The sequence below is a fragment of the Lissotriton vulgaris genome, chromosome 5, assembly GCF_964263255.1.
Source record: "Lissotriton vulgaris chromosome 5, aLisVul1.2, whole genome shotgun sequence".
In the NCBI taxonomy this organism is placed as follows: domain Eukaryota; kingdom Metazoa; phylum Chordata; class Amphibia; order Caudata; family Salamandridae; genus Lissotriton; species Lissotriton vulgaris.
In genome coordinates, this window is record NC_141693.1 from 1822224975 (window position 1) to 1822241854 (window position 16880).

The 16880-nt window shown below is 50.5% G+C and overlaps 1 protein-coding gene across 2 annotated transcripts in view; it reads right to left on the bottom strand.

Moving 5' to 3' along the window:
• Window positions 1-16880, bottom strand: part of UBE2Z (ubiquitin conjugating enzyme E2 Z) — a 92213-nt gene that overhangs the window by 2278 nt on the left and 73055 nt on the right. The window lies entirely within an intron of this gene.

The following is a 16880-nucleotide window of genomic DNA, read 5'->3' on the forward strand; positions in this document are numbered from 1 at the left end:
AGTAAAAAAAAATAAAAAATAGCAGGTTAGCAGTTTAGAGCACGTGTTTAGTCTTATGTTCCTTTGGCAAATCGGTTTTTCCAAATGGGTTAGGCTGCTGCATATCTTGTTCTCAGAGGGGCTGGCCAAAAATTAGATCCTTAATCAGGGTAGGGTGATTGTCAAATTCCTTGTGGTAAAGGGGGAGGAACTGGCGTAGGACTGTTTGGCACCTCAATTTGCATTGCAAAGGGCCAGTTCAGGTGGGGGAAGTCTATTGGCTTTGCACAAGATACGCAGATCTTCGATTTTATTACCGGCTACACCAGGATAAGCTACAGGATAACAGGTGAATGTTTCAATATGTCCTGGCTCACTCACCAGGCTCTGTTGACTACTCTCTTAGAGTCTCTTAAGGATTTGTACATATAAGTTCAAAGTCGGGAGATCAACTTCATAGTGAGCCCCACACTGTTTTTGCTGGGTCATTATTCCCTTACTCAACTGCGAATTTCATAGTAAAATTTTCCAAAGCTTGCACTATTTGGGCGGGTGGGGGGGGGGGTGGGGTTTAAATACCCATGCTGTACAGCAACTGCATTGCTGTGCCACATGGCCAAAAGAGACTGGGAAAGGGAATAGGTCCCATAGATGGACTCTACTGGTTTTGTAAATGCTAGTTTTGATATTTGGAGCACTTAGCACCTGAGCCATCATAACTAAAGGGTTAATTACTCATACTTGCCAGGAGGAGTAAATTTGTAGCTTGAATTTTTTTGGGGAATCACATGCTGTGCATCATTACACCAGCAAGTGGTTGGTTCCAGACTACTACTATTAGTCCTCTTTTTGTTGTTGATGGGTATAGTCGGTGGCCATTTGGTGGGATGTTCGTCCCTACATGATGCCAGATGTGCACAGTAGAAGCTCCAGTGTGCGTTTTTATCTCTCCTCTGCCTCATCTTGTCCTCACTGGCTTCATGCTACGGTTGAAAGTACTACAGCCTTTCCCCAGCGTAGTTGCACCTCATTTCCTGGGGAGGTGGTGGGTTGCATGTGAATCTAGATTCTTCAAGCTGAAAAATTACTCCTACTGCTAACTACTTAGTTTTGCAGAATGAATATTTTCTGGATTCACATGCTATGCATTAATTTTGTAGCGGTATCCCTGGCTGCTCCTACAGGTTGGGTCGAAATGAGGTTGAGCTTGTGTACAGATGTTTTAGTAGGCTTTGCCCCACCTGTGACTCTTAGTTCACTTGAATGTCCATGCAGTAGTGTTTTGTGAACGTGTGGACCACGTGGGTGCCATACATATATCCCTTACGGAAAAATGTGCTTGGAAAGCCAGGGTAGCTTCCATTTTCCTTGTGGAATGTGCTTTGGGTCTTGCATTTTGGTAGGACAATTGGGTTATTTGGACTATTCACCCTGCAATGGTGCCCTTTGTAATCAATGTGCCTTTGCTTGAATTGGCAAAAGATACAAAGAAATTAATTACTGACTTTCTTTGTCCTTCCTAGGTAATACAATACTGCCCTATGTACATCTAGCGTTGGCAGGGTTTTTTCTGCTTGTACTTTCGGTTGTTGGAAGAAGCCTGGGATCTGAATTATTAGAATCACATAGAATTGTGATACCAATTTTAAGAGGAAGCGTGGGTTGGTCCACATGACTACACTGCCCTTGTACATTTCCAGGGTAGGCTCTTTCTTCTGTAGTTAGTTAGTGCTTGCAGGAAGGCAGATTCACCTTGTAAAGCCATTCAAAGGGTTCTTTCATTAGTTGTGTTAGCACTAGGTTAAGATTCCACGTGGGAATGCGTGCCAATCTGGTGGCGCTACTCTTTCTACTCCTTCTAGGAACCTTTTATTAACTCTTCTAGCTTTCTTTAGGCTGTCTATGTATCGTTTGGGATATCCTGGAGGGCAAAATCGGTGTCCGGAGGAGGAGGGCCGCTAGGCTCAGGCTGCTGGAGTCTGCCTCCCTGTATGGAGAGTAGGTTCTGTGATGCTGGCAGCAGTTTTAAGTTTCCTTGAGCTATCTTTACTAGGTCTAAAAACTACGACTGCCTTGCCCACCATGGATCAACTAAGATCACTTGTCACCAGAGCTATAAGAAGAATTGGTGTAAAAGCATACATACGTTTCCTTGACCAGTCTATCGACAGGGTATTCCTAGGTAGCGGTAGTGTGAGTGACTGAAGTCGCAGAAAATTTAAAATGCCAAGACTTTGCTTCCAGACAGGCCGATCTCTGGAGGACCCACTGTTGGAACCTCTTGGAAAACTGTTTAGTTCTCATGTATGTGATATAGATCCTTGCATGATATTCTGTTTGCTTTCCAGTTTTTCACATCTGGCAGGTGTATCACTATCAAGTGTATTCTTCTCGGATTGACCCACCTCCAAATCTTCTGGGCTAGTTTTGACAGCACATGTCACTTTGTCCCTCCTTTTTTGTTCAATAGAACATTGTGGTAATGTTATCCGTTTGGATTTGCACTGCCCTTTCCCTCATGTGTGTCTTGAATGCCGTTAGTGCCAGAAAGACTGGTTTGAGCTCCTGGACATTTATGATCGCCTCTTCTGCTTTCCATAGTCCTCTGATTTTGAGATGCCCCATGTGGGATGCATCTATGGAAATTATCACTGTTGGGTATGTGAAAGGGCAGCCTACTGTTACGTTGTCCATGTTCCATCAGGTTATCTCTTCCTGTACTTTTTGTGATACAACCACTAGATCTTCCAACTCATACCTCCACCCAGCTGTGACTTGATTTTGGGTCCATCCTTAAAGGGTTCTATTATGTAATCTTGTGGGGGATTCAGTTGAATGCAGGAGGTCATCATGCTCATCAATTTCCTTACAGTCCTCAATGTCTAAGACTGACCCTTGCAGTAGCAACAAGCAGGTTTTGTGATCACTTGAATCCTCTTGAGGGTGGAGAAGACTTTCGCCTCTACTATGGTGATTCTTGTTTCCAGAAAGAACTTCTCTCTCTGGCTTCGTTGATGACTTTTCTAGGTTTATCATGAACCCTAGTCGGTGAAGAGTGTCCCTGATCATCCTGGTTCTCTTGCAATTGAGAGAACAAGCTTGCCTTGACAATCCACTTGTCTAGGTAAGGGTAACCATGCATCCTTAGGTAAGCTACCACTGCAGCTAGTATTTTGTAAACACTCTGGGTACTAACTTGGCCCAGAAGGGAAATACTCTGAACTGGTAGTAGTTTTGGTTGACAACATACAGCAGTTATTTTTTGTGTTTGACTTTCATGAGAATGTGTAAATAAGCATCTTTTAGGTCTATAGTTGCCACATAGGTCTTTTCCCACAGACGCGGGATTACCTCCTTTATTGTTATTTAGAATTTTTGTGTTTTTATGCATTTTTTTTTAAGAAGGTTACATTTGGAACCAGTCTTAAATAATTGTCTGATTTTGGAACCAGGAAGTATGCAGATTATTTTCCCTGATTGATTTCTGCTGTGGGTACTCGCTCTAGAGTTCCGGCACTTCTTATAGAAGGCATAGTCTTTCTTCCTTTGTGTGCGATCTTTTCTTTGGTCTGACCACACATGGTGTATTTATAAGTTCTGTGCAATAACCGTGTTGGGCGGTGCGGAGTATCTATTCATCTGATTTGACTTTCCCCCACTTCCCCGTCTGATGTTATGTGGTGGGGCAGCTAGTGTGCAGAATCACTTATTTGAGGAGCTTGCTCCTCTGGAGGGCTGGCATTTCTCTCTTGCTCTACCCTGAAAGGGCTGGCGCTGAGTTTTTTGGCACTGCTGCACTGACTACTAGGGTTGCCCTATGTGTTAATAGGGTGCCTGCGGAAGTGCGCTCTGGAAACGTCCACGTCCAGATGGTCTCTTCATCGGGTATGTCCCTCTCTACTCGTGACTCGTGGAGCTGCAGCATCCCTATGGCCTTGGCCATGTTGTTATCCTTCTTAAGTTGTTGTAGCGTGTCGTGCACCGATGATCCAAACAATTTGTTCTCTGGTGAAGGGGGCATTGATGTTTGCCTGCACATCACTCTTGAACCCTGACATCTGTAGCAAGGCGTGCCTCCTCAGGGGGGTACCTGTGACCATTTGGCTGCGGCACAGACTTCAGCCATGTGTTGGCAATGGTCTTTCCCTCTTCTATGAGTGCAGGTGCCCATCTTTGGAACTGCGCGGCAAGGTATTTCATTAACTCTCCCACTCCTTACCAATGTTGGTGGGCATACTTTAGGAGGGCGTTGGAGTTAGCCATCCTCCACTGCGTTGCTGCTCCTAATTAAAAATGTTGCCCCATCATTTCCACTTTTTTTTAACTGGTAGTGGGTTGGCTGATATAGGGACACTGGCCATCTTTCTTGCCGTGGCCATGATGATTAAATCGGTCATTGCATTTCCCCAGATGTACAACAGGTCCTTGGAAGAGTGATAATACTTCTTTTTCACCCTCCGAGTTACAGCCTTGCTGGTTTGCTGAATGCCTCCTTTCCCAGATCTAAGATGCTGGCAGAATCAGTAGATACTGCCTCTTCTTCTGCGAGGGTAGGAGGGTTTCTAGAAGGAAGGAAGGAAGGAAGGAAGGAAGGAAGGAAGGAAGGAAGGAAGCCTGTGCCTTCTCTTCTTACAGTTGAACTCCCACACCGGCCTGCTGCTCTTTTCGCTGTACATGGTGATATCATCTGGAGAGGATGGCCTTTAAGAAGTAGTAGTCGCCTCAAACCCCTCCCTCTTTTCCAGGTCTTTTTCTTCTAAGACCATTTCATGCGCTTCCCCTGGTTCTTCTCACATGGTGGGCAGTTTGAGTTTGACCTGCTCAGTCGTCTATTGGCTTGGCTCGCCTGAAGACTACGGTGGGATTCCAAATTTTCGAAGGGACTACAAAAAAAAAAAATATAGGATTTTGGTGTATCACCACCATTTCAGCTTAAAGGAGTCTTTTCCTGAGCTCGAGCACCCTCTCTCCGAGCATCAATTGTGCTCGACAGCCTCTACTTCGGAGCATGCCTTCAATGTTTGTCAATTTCTTCTGCCCTGCCACACACTCACACCTTTCGATGTCTGATGTTTCTCAGAGGGATGTCTTCTAATAGTTTCCTGTGCCAGTCACTGAGGCAGTCTGGGCCCTTCAGTCGCTGAGGCAATCTTGTGGGACTTTGAGTCAGACGATTTTTGGTTGTTACCAGAGGGCAGTTTGAGTTCTCCATCCTTATGTTTCGTCTACAGAAAAACTGATCCAACTCAACGACTTCTCCCTCAGCATTGGATATTTAAGCACCAACAGATTTCAGGGATAGCACCAGACAAAGAAAAAAAAGTTTATGACCGTAATGTTTGGCAGTTTTGATGATTTCTTGTTGGGCCAATATTTTCACATGGAACCTGCAGAGGTGCACCCAAAGCCAAACAACTGAAAGAATCACATGACTGAGAATGTTCTGAAAGTGACTATTTCCCAGGAGGTTTTTTTGTGATAGTTAATCGTGCCCTGTTCTTCTAAACAGGGCAGGGTCAAACTTCTCCAGGGATTACAAAAAGATAAATCCAGTTAACCACATCCTAGATGCACCAGCTAGGATATACAAATTTCCATCATGTCCTCTTTGAAATGCAGAACTAGGATAAAAGTCAGAACATGCTGCCACATTTGCCTCATCATTTAAATGTGCAGGCTATGTAGACTTAATGGGTAAACCGGAGACTCGTGCAGGATATCTTTCACCAAGAAAACCTACAGTTATAAACTGTTGAGTTTCTAGGCCCTCTTATTCTGATTTTACCAAGCACAATTGCTTAGTTTGATGTTGTTTTAAAATTTTATGGTGCACCAACTTTTCAATGTGCCTGACTGACTTGCCACTGAAATTTGTTCCCTCCTGGAGTTTGCCTATGGAGCCTTTGGCTGAGTTACCTTGTAAGGAAGGGGCTTACATGGCTATACTGCTCAATGGATATTCACATGCAATATCATACAGTGATCATGTGCTGATCTCCGCAAGATAGCTACTAACCATGAACACATTAATGACCTCTTGCAACTGTTCTTGTCTTGGAGTTAACAAGCACAAATCTTGCATGTGTTCATTCCATTCCCATGGTGCTTTAGGTTCACAAGCTCTTATCACACCCTGCCTTAGATAGGAGAGAGTAAAATTCAGCTATTGGGGAATACCATTGAAACTTGTTCATCAAGGCTGCCTAGGCAAGGAAAGTCCAGCTTTCCACTCTTAACCCCAAATTTTCAGTGGCACTAATTCGCACTTTCTGAATAAAGCAGTCTTGCATTTCATCTCAACCAACCTCTCCAGAAGCCTTCATTTATATGCACCCTACCTCCAACGTGGGGGTCAGCCAATATGTTATCGAAAACGTTTCTTTACGATTTTGACAATATAAATGCTGGAGGCTAATTTAAGTGTTGACTTTTGACAGTATTGCCATCAAACTGTTTGCACTGCATTTTCCTGCAATGGTGCAAAACTACTGAATAATTCCAGGTGTTGCAAGGGCCAGAGCAGCATCCAATTCTTATTAGGAAAACAAGCATTGGAAATGCAATAGGTCTCGCATTAGAAAAGTTGGAGCTATTGTTAATGACAAATATTTTATTTATTTGTTGGTTTTTAAAATAGCTAAATTGATAGCTTTGTCATTTACAATGCCAATAGTTATAACTTTCGCGAATGTGACACCTATAGCATTTGGAATGCAACATGTTTTGTATTTACGTGACTAAGATGGCAGCTCTGGTCGTTAGGCCACATCTCTAGAGAGCAGGAGAGTGCAGCAGGGGAGAGAAGCACAGCAATGCAATAGGTCAAGCATTAGGAAAGTTTGAGCTATTGGTATTGTAAAGGACACATTTTTTTATTTATGTGCTTGTTTTGAAAATAGCGAAATTAATAGCTTTGTTATTTACAATGCCAATAGTTTTATCTTTCGCAAATGTGACACCTATTGTAACACAATGTGTTGTGGCACTGAGTGGTGTGAGGGTGAGGGTGAGTGAGGGGGGGTGAGGGTGAGGGGGTGTGAGGGTGAGTCAGGGTGTGTGAGGGTGATGGGATGAGGGTAAGGGTGTGTGAGGGGGGTGATGGTGAGAGAGGGTGAGGGGGGGTGAGGGTGTAGAGAGGAATGTGTGCCGGTTACGTAAGCTCATCACAACAAGACGGAGGGCATTGCTGGGGGGAGGAGGAATGCGACACGGGGCGGAGCGGGGAGAGCGGCGATGAGGGAGAGACACGGCCTGGCGGCCGTGAATAGTGTGAAGCAGCAGGGGCCTTTGAAGTGAAGCAAAGCTTCACTTCAAAGGTGTGGGAGGAGTGCGGCTGAGGCAGAGCGCACGCTGGGGGAAGCTTGTGGGGCGGAGCGGGAAGAGCTGCTGGGGAACAAATGGCTGGCGATTTGATGCTGTGCACGCGCATTTTAACTCATTGTACTTGCGCATTGAGCTAAAAGCGCACATGCACTTCATCAAATCGCCAGTCTGGTTAAACTCTGTTTAAGCCCCTATAGTCTCACTCCGCTCAATGCGCATGCGCATTGACAGGCGAGACCTAAAAAGGGGCCTACGTCTGTAAATCAGCACAGTTTTAAACTTGTAAACGCTGAGCTGTATAGATGTTTTGCAAAGTATGGTAGACTGCATGCATTTGTGCTTGCTGCAGACAGCACAGAAATTAACAGTAAACAGTCCACCAAACCATAAAAGAGGCAAGCAGCCCAAAAACATGCCCACACTATACACTTTGAACGGTCAAGCCAGCCCCATTGGGCACTGCCAGACTGCCCTATAGGCAGGGCTACTGGAATTATGAGGCAAGGGAGGACCAAATTATGAGGCAATGTTCACTAAATTGTGTGATAAGAAAGCGTAAATAATATTACGTGATGCGGCATGTTTTGTTTTGAAGCGACTGAGCTACAAACTATTTTTTGGGGTTCAAATCTGTAGATTATACAGCAAATTATGGATTAAGTGGAAACTGGGGCAAATCTGCAACTGCGGAAAACACAGCGACAGCAGAATTGCATAGTTCTGGTGTACTTCCCTGCTTACAGCCAGGGCAGTCTGAACCTAACCATCACTTCTCAACCAGGACCATTCGATGTTCCCTTCCAAGCCTGCACGGTCCTCCGGACACCGCGCTGCTACCCATCCTGCATTACTCTCCACTTATTTAAACGAAGCCCCATTTACTCACTGTCGCTAACAACTTTTTTAATATGCAGACATCAAAACGAATATAATTGAAAACGCTTATTTTCGTAACTGGCGGTATGTGTGTGTTTTTTCCAGCCTGCTTCCGGCGCTGCAGCAACATCCACCGTACCGAGTACTGAGCCCATCACACTGCGTGGACACCAGGAATTACTTCACTCATTTTTTTTTTCTCGGTCCTTCCAGTGGCGCAGGAGCAGCACGGCTGGCGCCGCCTCTGCACGTGGGTGTGTGCCTGCCTCCGTGCGAGCCCGGGATAGCCTAACTGGGCTTCCCCTCACGCCAGCACGACAAACGGAGGCAGGAGAGCGGCAGCAGCTACCAGCGGGGACAGAGCAGAGGAATCCCGAAGACTGCAGTGGGGAAAGGGCGTGCGGGAAAACAACGGGGGTGAGGGCAGCAGAAGAGAGATGGTGGGCACAAGGCGGAGTCAGAGAGCTAGAGAAAAGGCGAGGCAAGGGGAAACGAGTAGACAAGAAAGGACCGGGCGGGGGCGAGCGGCAGTGTCAATTAAAAGATGGAGAAAGGAGGTAACGAGAAACAGAAGCGAGATGATTAGACTGAAAGGGCAACAGTGGGGATATATGAGGGATGAGAAGTAGAAAGAGAGGAGAGGCACACTGTGGGAAATAGAAGAGAGAGGGCAGCTAAGATCTCTGGTGGCACTTATTTTAGTGAAAACAATCTATTTCCCGCTGCTACGACCAAGGTGTATTCGCCTAGTTAAATGCAATTCACTTGAATGGGTTTTAGAGTTTGGGTAGTTTATCACAACAAGACGGAGAGCATTGCTGTGGGGAGGGGGGAGGAGAAATGCGACACAGCCGCAGCAAGGGGCGGAGCGGGGAGAGCGGCGATGAGGGAGAGACCCGGCCTGGCGGCCGTGAATAGTGTGAAGCAGCAGGGGCCTTTGAAGTGAAGCTAAGCTTCACTTCAAAGGTGTGGGAGGAGTACGGCTGAGGCAGAGCGCACGCTGGGGGAAGCTTGTGGGGCGGAGTGGGAAGAGCTGCTGGGGAACAGATGGCTGGCGATTTGATGCTGTGCACGCGCATTTTAAATCATTGCGCTTGCGCATTGAGCTAAAAGCGCACATGCACTTCATCAAATCGCCAGTCTGGTTAAACTCTGTTTAAGCCCCTACAGTCTCGCTCTGCTCAATGCGCATGCGCATTGACAGGCGAGACCTAAAAAACTTAAGGCGGATGATAGACATTCAATACTCTGCAGCATGGCCTTCTGTTTACTATACCTTGTTATTACCAATTTGGGCAACTCAAAATTTGTTTTCAGGTTTTCTAGATCAGTCCTGGAGAAAGTTAGATTTTTTTTATGGGATCCAATACAGCAAAGTTTGATTTTAAAGATATTAAGTAGTTAAGCTTACTGTAGGGTGATGCAAGGATAGTGAGCTTGCCATTAGGGTTAGCAATTCAATCAGCACATTAATGTGGTACTCATTTTGATGTGTTTTGTTTGTCCTTGTATTAAGCTTGCAGTGACCACAGTCATGCAGTGCCGAGAACAAATCAAACACCCTACAAGCACATCCTAGTACCACAAAGCTATGGTTCTACTCAGCCACGATTCCCCTATGGATATGCTGAAGGTACAACTGGATTTCGGAGATCAGTGTTCTGCACAGAATAATCTAGACGCTCTATTATGAACAGATTAGGTAGAACTATCAAACAAGCATTTATAATGCAATGGTCTCGGCATTATTAAAGGTAGAGTGTTGGACTTGGCCCTTCTGGCAGGTTCACCCCTTAACTTTTTGCTTTTAATGGTGACCTGGTGGTAGTGATTTTTGGTTTCTGCGCACTTTCACTGTGTCCCAGTGGAAAGTGCGTGCGCACTCTGAGTGCATGGAGTGAGGTTGGCCTGCCCTCCCATAGGAATGCATGGGGAATGTCTGTGTCCCTGATGCGTGAGGCGTGCATGCTCAAGTTTGGTATGAGCGAACTTGGGTGATTGAATGCCTCGCAATGATGTATGTGGCATGAGTGTGTCTTGTGCGGAAGTGCCACTTCTAGACATGGCTGTGTATGTGCTGGCGTGTGATTGGCTGGAGCTGGCTGGGATGCCAGGCTCCATGAGTCATGATGGGTCTGCCGGGTGGTGAGTGTGGAGATTAGCATGCTGATGGCTGGGGAGGAGTGTACCTATGTCCTGAATGAGGCTGGGTTTTCCCCAGAAAATGCTGGCTCCGCCCTCTGTGGTGCGACTGATGACCCTAGCCCTGCCAGTGAATAGAGTGAGGTGATGAGCATATCAAGGGTGCTCCAAAACCAGCTGCGACTGGTTTCTCCCCCACCCTGCACCTACAGACAAAGGAATGTGGTGTATAAAAATGGGGCTGTGTCCCCACACAATCTGTTCTCTTCCAGGATCCTGAGGGGGCTGCTGCTGTTGCTGGGCAGGAGGACAGCCACTTGGATTGTCTCCCTGCCTGGAGACCCAGTGAGCTGGCTCTGGCCCCAGCCTTGCTCCCCTGCCTACCTAAGGACTTTGCTGGACTTTGCCAGGCGCCTGGGAGCGCTTGATTTCGGCCCCCAGCTCTTGATGGCGCTTTAAATTGCTATTCTAGCGCCGAGAGCGCTTTGCTTTCCCCCTTAGCGCTAAGGAGCGCTTCATCTTGCTTATAGCGCTGGGCGCGCGGATATTTCTTCCCCCAGCGCTTAGGAGCGCTTTTATGCCTCGATTGGAGTGTTCATTTGGGAAAGCCGGTGCCCACCCGGCATTGATTTGCCTCGTTTTGTTGGTCAACTCGAGGGAGCCAACCCCTCGGTTGAATCATTGCCTGCCTGCCTGCCTGAGAAGGGCCGCCGCACTGCCCGCGGCGACCCGGAAGCTCTAGGGGCCAGGACCGGAAGTCCTGCCCTCGCAGGTCAGCCCGGAAGAAGAGGAAGTCTGAAGCTGCCTGCCGGGGCTCCCATGTGAAGAGAGAGCCCCGGGGAGAGAGGAGTCCGGCCGCAGCGTCGGAGAGTCCCGAGGAGCGGGAGCTCTCCGTCCACAGCCTCCGCAGTCACCGGTGAGTGAACGGGGAACCCCACTGGGTTCCTGCGCGAAGGACTCCCCGCCAGAGAGTCCCGGCAGCCAGAGTGGAGATCTCCCACCGAAGCCCGGTGAGTGCGAAGGGCTGGGCGGGGGCTCCGTTTTATATTTCTGAGCCCCAAGAGGCTCTTGGTGTCCACGAGTCCCCAGGAGGGGGACTCCAACAACGGCCGCATTTGGTGCGCGAGCCTGAAAGGCTCAGGGGGGGGGGATTTCCTCATTAAGAGCCCGAGAGGCTCGGGCCCATTTGTTTTTATTTCGAGTCCCCCGGGAGGGACTCCAACGATAGTGACGGGCCCAGAGAGGCTCGTGGGGGCATTGTTTGTTGGGAGCGCTTCAAGGCTCCACTCGAGGGCCGCCCCCTGCCACAGTTGTTCTCAGAGCCAAGAGGGCTCCAGGCGGCATTTCTCGGTTTGGCGAGCCACACAGGCTCAAGGGGGCACAGTGGTTTTACGAGCCCTGAGAGGCTCAGGAGGGCCAGTCATTTGTGTAGAGCCCTGAGAGGCTCAGGGGGACATTTTATTTGTTCAGGGCCTGGAAGGCTCCAACGTTGTCCTCACCATTTTCACCAGTTGCCCAGCACTTTGTGGGCAACTGCCACGTTTAGGCCCCTGACATTTGGGACAGTTCTGGGTGTTCCTGCCTAAAGGTGATTTGTGCGCAATTGTTCTTGTTCTACACCGCTGAATGTTTTTATGCATCATGTGTCTTGCTCTTACACCGCTGAATGTATTTTAGGCGTCATGCGTTATGTTCCTATGCTTATACCCCTACAGGTATTGTGATACTTAGGTGGTTGTTTTCTTGCTAGTACAGGTGGTGCTAGTGAGGTCCTGGTTCCCTGCGTGACCTGTTCCTAAGATGGTTAGGACTGCGTAGATGGTACTTAACCTTTACCAGTAGTTACTGGTTGTGTGCTTTATGTTCTATTTGATGCTAAAGTGAATGCACACAAACACACAAAGCCACACACACAAAGCCACGCACACAGAGCCGCGCGCACATGCACCCAGAGCCGTGCGCACACACCCAGAGCCGTGCGCACACACCCAGAGCCGCGCGCACACACCCAGAGCCGCGCGCACACACCCAGAGCTACGCGCGCACACACGCAGAGCCACGCGCGCACACACACACGCAGAGCCACGCGCGCACACACACACGCAGAGCCACGCGCACACACACGCAGAGCCACGCGCACACACACGCAGAGCCACGCGCACACACACACGCAGACGCGCGCACACACACACGCAGAGGCACACACGCAGAGGCACACACGCAGAGGCACACACGCAGAGCCGCGCGCGCACACGCGCAGAGCCGCGCGCGCACACACGCAGAGCCGCGCGCGCACACACGCAGAGCCACGCGCACACACGCAGAGCCACGCGCACACACGCAGAGCCACGCGCACACACGCAGAGCCACGCGCACACACGCAGAGCCACGCGCACACACGCAGAGCCGCGCGCACACACGCAGAGCCGCGCGCACACACGCAGAGCCGCGCGCACACACGCAGAGCCGCGCGCACACACGCAGAGCCGCGCGCACACACGCAGAGCCGCGCGCACACACGCAGAGCCGCGCACACATGCAGAGCCGCGCACACACGCAGAGCCACGCACACACGCAGAGCCACGCACACACACTAATGAATCGTACACACTGAGATCACACCACTCTTACGAACGGACACCACACTGTAGGTTTTCAGTAACACGTTCTTTATGAACAGGAAAAGAAATCAGCACTCTTATTTACAGGCGATCGAGGGATCGTAAAGTCTCAGAGATTCGGGTAACGGGGAAGCGGGACAGTCTTAGTGGTTTGGTCAGTACGATGCGTACCCTGCGCACAGCTCTCAATCCTCGAGCCGGGGGGATACAGGGGATGATAGTCGTACTGGATGTCCTACTCACTTCAGGTTGACTCAGTTCGTGTTGGTAGCGTCGATGGTCTAGCCAGACCAGAGTACTTCTCGAGCCGCGACGAAGCCAGCAGGGCTCGGGATGTTCGATGCAGATCTTTGAGGTTCAAGATCGAGCCGCGACAAGGTCAGCAGGGCTCCGATGTTCCGGTTCCGTAGGTACAAGGAAGAGCCGCAACAGCGTCAGCAGGGCTCGAAGAGTTCCAATGTTCAGTTTTCCCCAAGGGTCAGAACTTCAGAGTCTGGTTTCGGAGGGCCAGAATGTATCGAAATACATCTGGAGGGGGTCCAGAGACGCCGTATCCCATCCTTCCTTAACCAGGCTGAGGGGCCCCCGCACGGAGTCTCCATATAGCAGCTTGAAAGGGCTAAACCCCAAGGACTTCTGGGGAACTTCTCGGTATGCGAATAGGAGGCAGGGAAGAAGGACGTTCCATTTGCGCATCAGGGGCTCCTCGAGACCCATAATCATTCCCTTGAGGGTGTGGTTGAACCACTCAAGCAGGCCGTTACCTTGGGGATGGTATGGGGTGGTGAACTTGTACGTCACCCCACACTTTTGCCAGAGGGACTTCATGTTCTTGGGGATGAAGTTCTTCCCTCGGTCGATCACTTCTCGCGGGAATCCCACCCGGGAGAAGATCCCCATGAGGGCCCGCCCCACTACGGGGGCCGTCACCGTTCGAAGCGGAATAGCCTCGGGATATCGGGTGGCATGGTCTACCAGGACCAGGATGAAACGGTGGCCTAAGGAGGTCGGGGGGTCAAGGGGCCCCACAATGTTTATTCCCACCCGTTCAAAGGGGGTACTGACCACGGGGAAGGGTTGGAGGGGAGCTTTGCGCCTCCCGCCGCTCTTTCCGCTGGCCTGACATGTGGGGCAGGACTTACAGTGGGCCTCCACATCGGAGCGCATGTGGGGCCAGTAGAAATGTGTGACCAGACGGTGGTACGTTTTGTCTTGTCCCAAGTGTCCCGCCAAGAGCACATCATGGGCGAGGTTCAGGAGAAAGCCGCGGAAACGTAGGGGTACCACCAGCACCCGGGCTGACCCTAGTTCGGCGGACTTTTGCTCGCTATACAGGAGGCCGTTTTCCCAATATACGTGGTGGGAGCCGGACTGGTCACCGGCGGCCTGCTGCCGCGGCCCCACTAGAGAGGGACAGGAGGTCTGTTCCAGGCAGAATTCTTCGAGAGGCGCCCCCCCCCCCCCTCCTGGCGCCACTGGGCTAGCTCAGGGAGGTCGTCCGGGTTCGGGGTGGATTCACCGGCAGGGCCCGGAAAACCCGGGCCGGGGTTACTGCTCTCGCCAGGAAGAAGATCTAGGCCTTCGGTTCGCCTGCTGCCCTCCGGATTGGCGGGGAAAGGGCGAGGGTTCTCGGGTTCCACCCCCTCGGGCGGTCATGGATGGCGTGTTTACGCAGGCCCACTCGGGCAGGCCCACCATCTCTAGGTGAGTTCTCCGCTCTACCTGCTTCCACGGGGAGCTCTCCAGGTCGTTACCCAGTAGACAGTCCACAGGCATGTCGGTGCGGACTGCTACTCGTAATTCCCCGGAGACGCCCTCCCACTCGAATGAGACCTGAGCTATTCGGCAGGTGTGGCCGGAGTAGTCAGCTGATATCACCCTGCAGGAGGCGTGGGGTATAATTTGGTCTTCAGTAACTAGGTGCCCCCTTACTGCAGTAATGCTGGCCCCTGTGTCTCGGAGGGCCCCTTTGCGGTGTCCGTTGACGGTAACCTGCTGTCGGTACTTTTCAGTGTTATCGGGCAGGAGAGCTCTGGGAACAATCTCTCTATCCCCCAGGGATACTAAGGTCATGGCTGCTGGTTCCAACCCCTCCGCATCTTCTCCCTCTTCTAGTGCTACTGTGGCTAGCTGGCGCACGGGGGGCTCGCAGCAGCGGGTTTTCTGAGCATGGGGCAGTTAGGGTCACTGGCATAATGCCCTGTCTGTTGACATCGGTAGCAGCCTGTGCTTATTCTAGGTCCCTGTTTAGCTGGGGGGAACCCTGCCCTCGTGGCAGGAGGAGCGGTCCCGGACTGGTTTCTGGGGGAGGCTTCGGAGAGGCCCTGTCTGGGGTCCCCTGTCTACCCTGGCCCTTCTGGTGGGGAGACCCTTGCTTGTTTCAGCCATAATCCCCCAGGGGACCCCGTGGGACTCTGGTGCTCACCCATCGATCGGCCTCAACAGCCAGCTTCCGGGGGTCGGTCAATTTGCTGTCCAGTAGGTGCCGTCTCGGTTCTACAAAGCAGTTGTTGGACAGGTGTTCATAGGCAATGAGATCAATGAGTCCTTCAAAGGTGGTAACCTTACTGCCCTTGATCCACCCTTCCAAGGCCCGGCTGTAGAAATCCACGTATTCCACCCAAGTGGTGCCCGGGATCTTCTTGCAGTCTCTGAATCGTTGCCGGTACATCTCGGGGGTGAGCCCATATCGAGATAGTAGGGCGTCCTTCATATAGGGGTAGGAGTTCATGACGGTGGTGGGCAGGTCCAGCATGGTGTCTCTCCCCTCACTGAGGAAGCGACCCCATAATCCGGCCCCCAATCCTTTTCAGGTACTCGATGGGAGGTCATGGCGACCTCATACGCCTTGAACCATTGCTGGATGTCGTCTCCCTTGTAATATTCTTTCACGACATCCTTTGGTATATGCACTTTAGCTTCGGCCGGGGCAGGGACTTCTGTTCCCCGGGGGTCGGGCTGCTTCGTTTCTGGCCTTGAGTTCTAGTTCCTTTAAGCTGCCCTCATGTTCAAGCTGGAGTTTCTTTCCTTCATGCTCCCTCTGGAGCTTCTTCTCTTCCAGTTCTCCTTGCAGCCGTAATTGTTCTACGGCCAGTTTCTTTTCAGCTAACTTAAGTTCTCCTATTTTAAGGCGTGACCGTTCTAGCTCGTGGTTTCTGTTGCGTTCTCGGTCTGTCATTTCTTCTATCGTCAGAACCTTCTCCGCGCTGGTATTTCGTGTCAGGGAGTCGGCTCCCTCTTCTTCCTGGCCGTTGGCATCTATCGGTGTCTCTTCCTGCATGCCATCTCCTGTCGCGGGGATGCGGGCCCCGGCATCTACCCAGGCCGCTAGGTCTTTCTGGTAGTAGTCTTTGGTACTCAATCCAGTGGTAGCGATGTGGAAGTCTTTGCAGAATTGTTTGAGTTCTCGGTGTGTATAATCTTGCAGCAGGTCCTTTTGGAATGTGGTCTTTTCGCTTGTTCCGGTGAGACTCATGGTTGTTCTTCGTTCAGGAGGTGTGTCAGTGGCTTTACTGTACGATTACTAGACGTAGGCTCTTATCCCGTCGCTTGCCACCAATGTTAGAAGGGGCGGCCCCAGAGGTCAAGTTATGTCTACCCGACTGCTCCGTGACCCACCTCTCCCGCCAATATTGCCGAGCCTGGACGAGAGGTCCCCACCCGGGAGGACTTAAGAGTAATGAATCGTACACACTGAGATCATACCACACTTACGAACGGACACCACACTGTAGGTTTTCAGTAACACGTTCTTTTTGAACAGGAAAAGAAATCAGCACTCCTATTTACAGGCGATCGAGGGATCGTAAAGTCTCAGAGAATTGGGTAATGGGGAAGCGGGACAGTCTTAGTGGTTTGATCAGTACGATGCGTACCCTGCGCACAGCTCTCAATCCTCGAGCCGGGGGGATACGGGGGATGATAGTCGTACTGGATGTC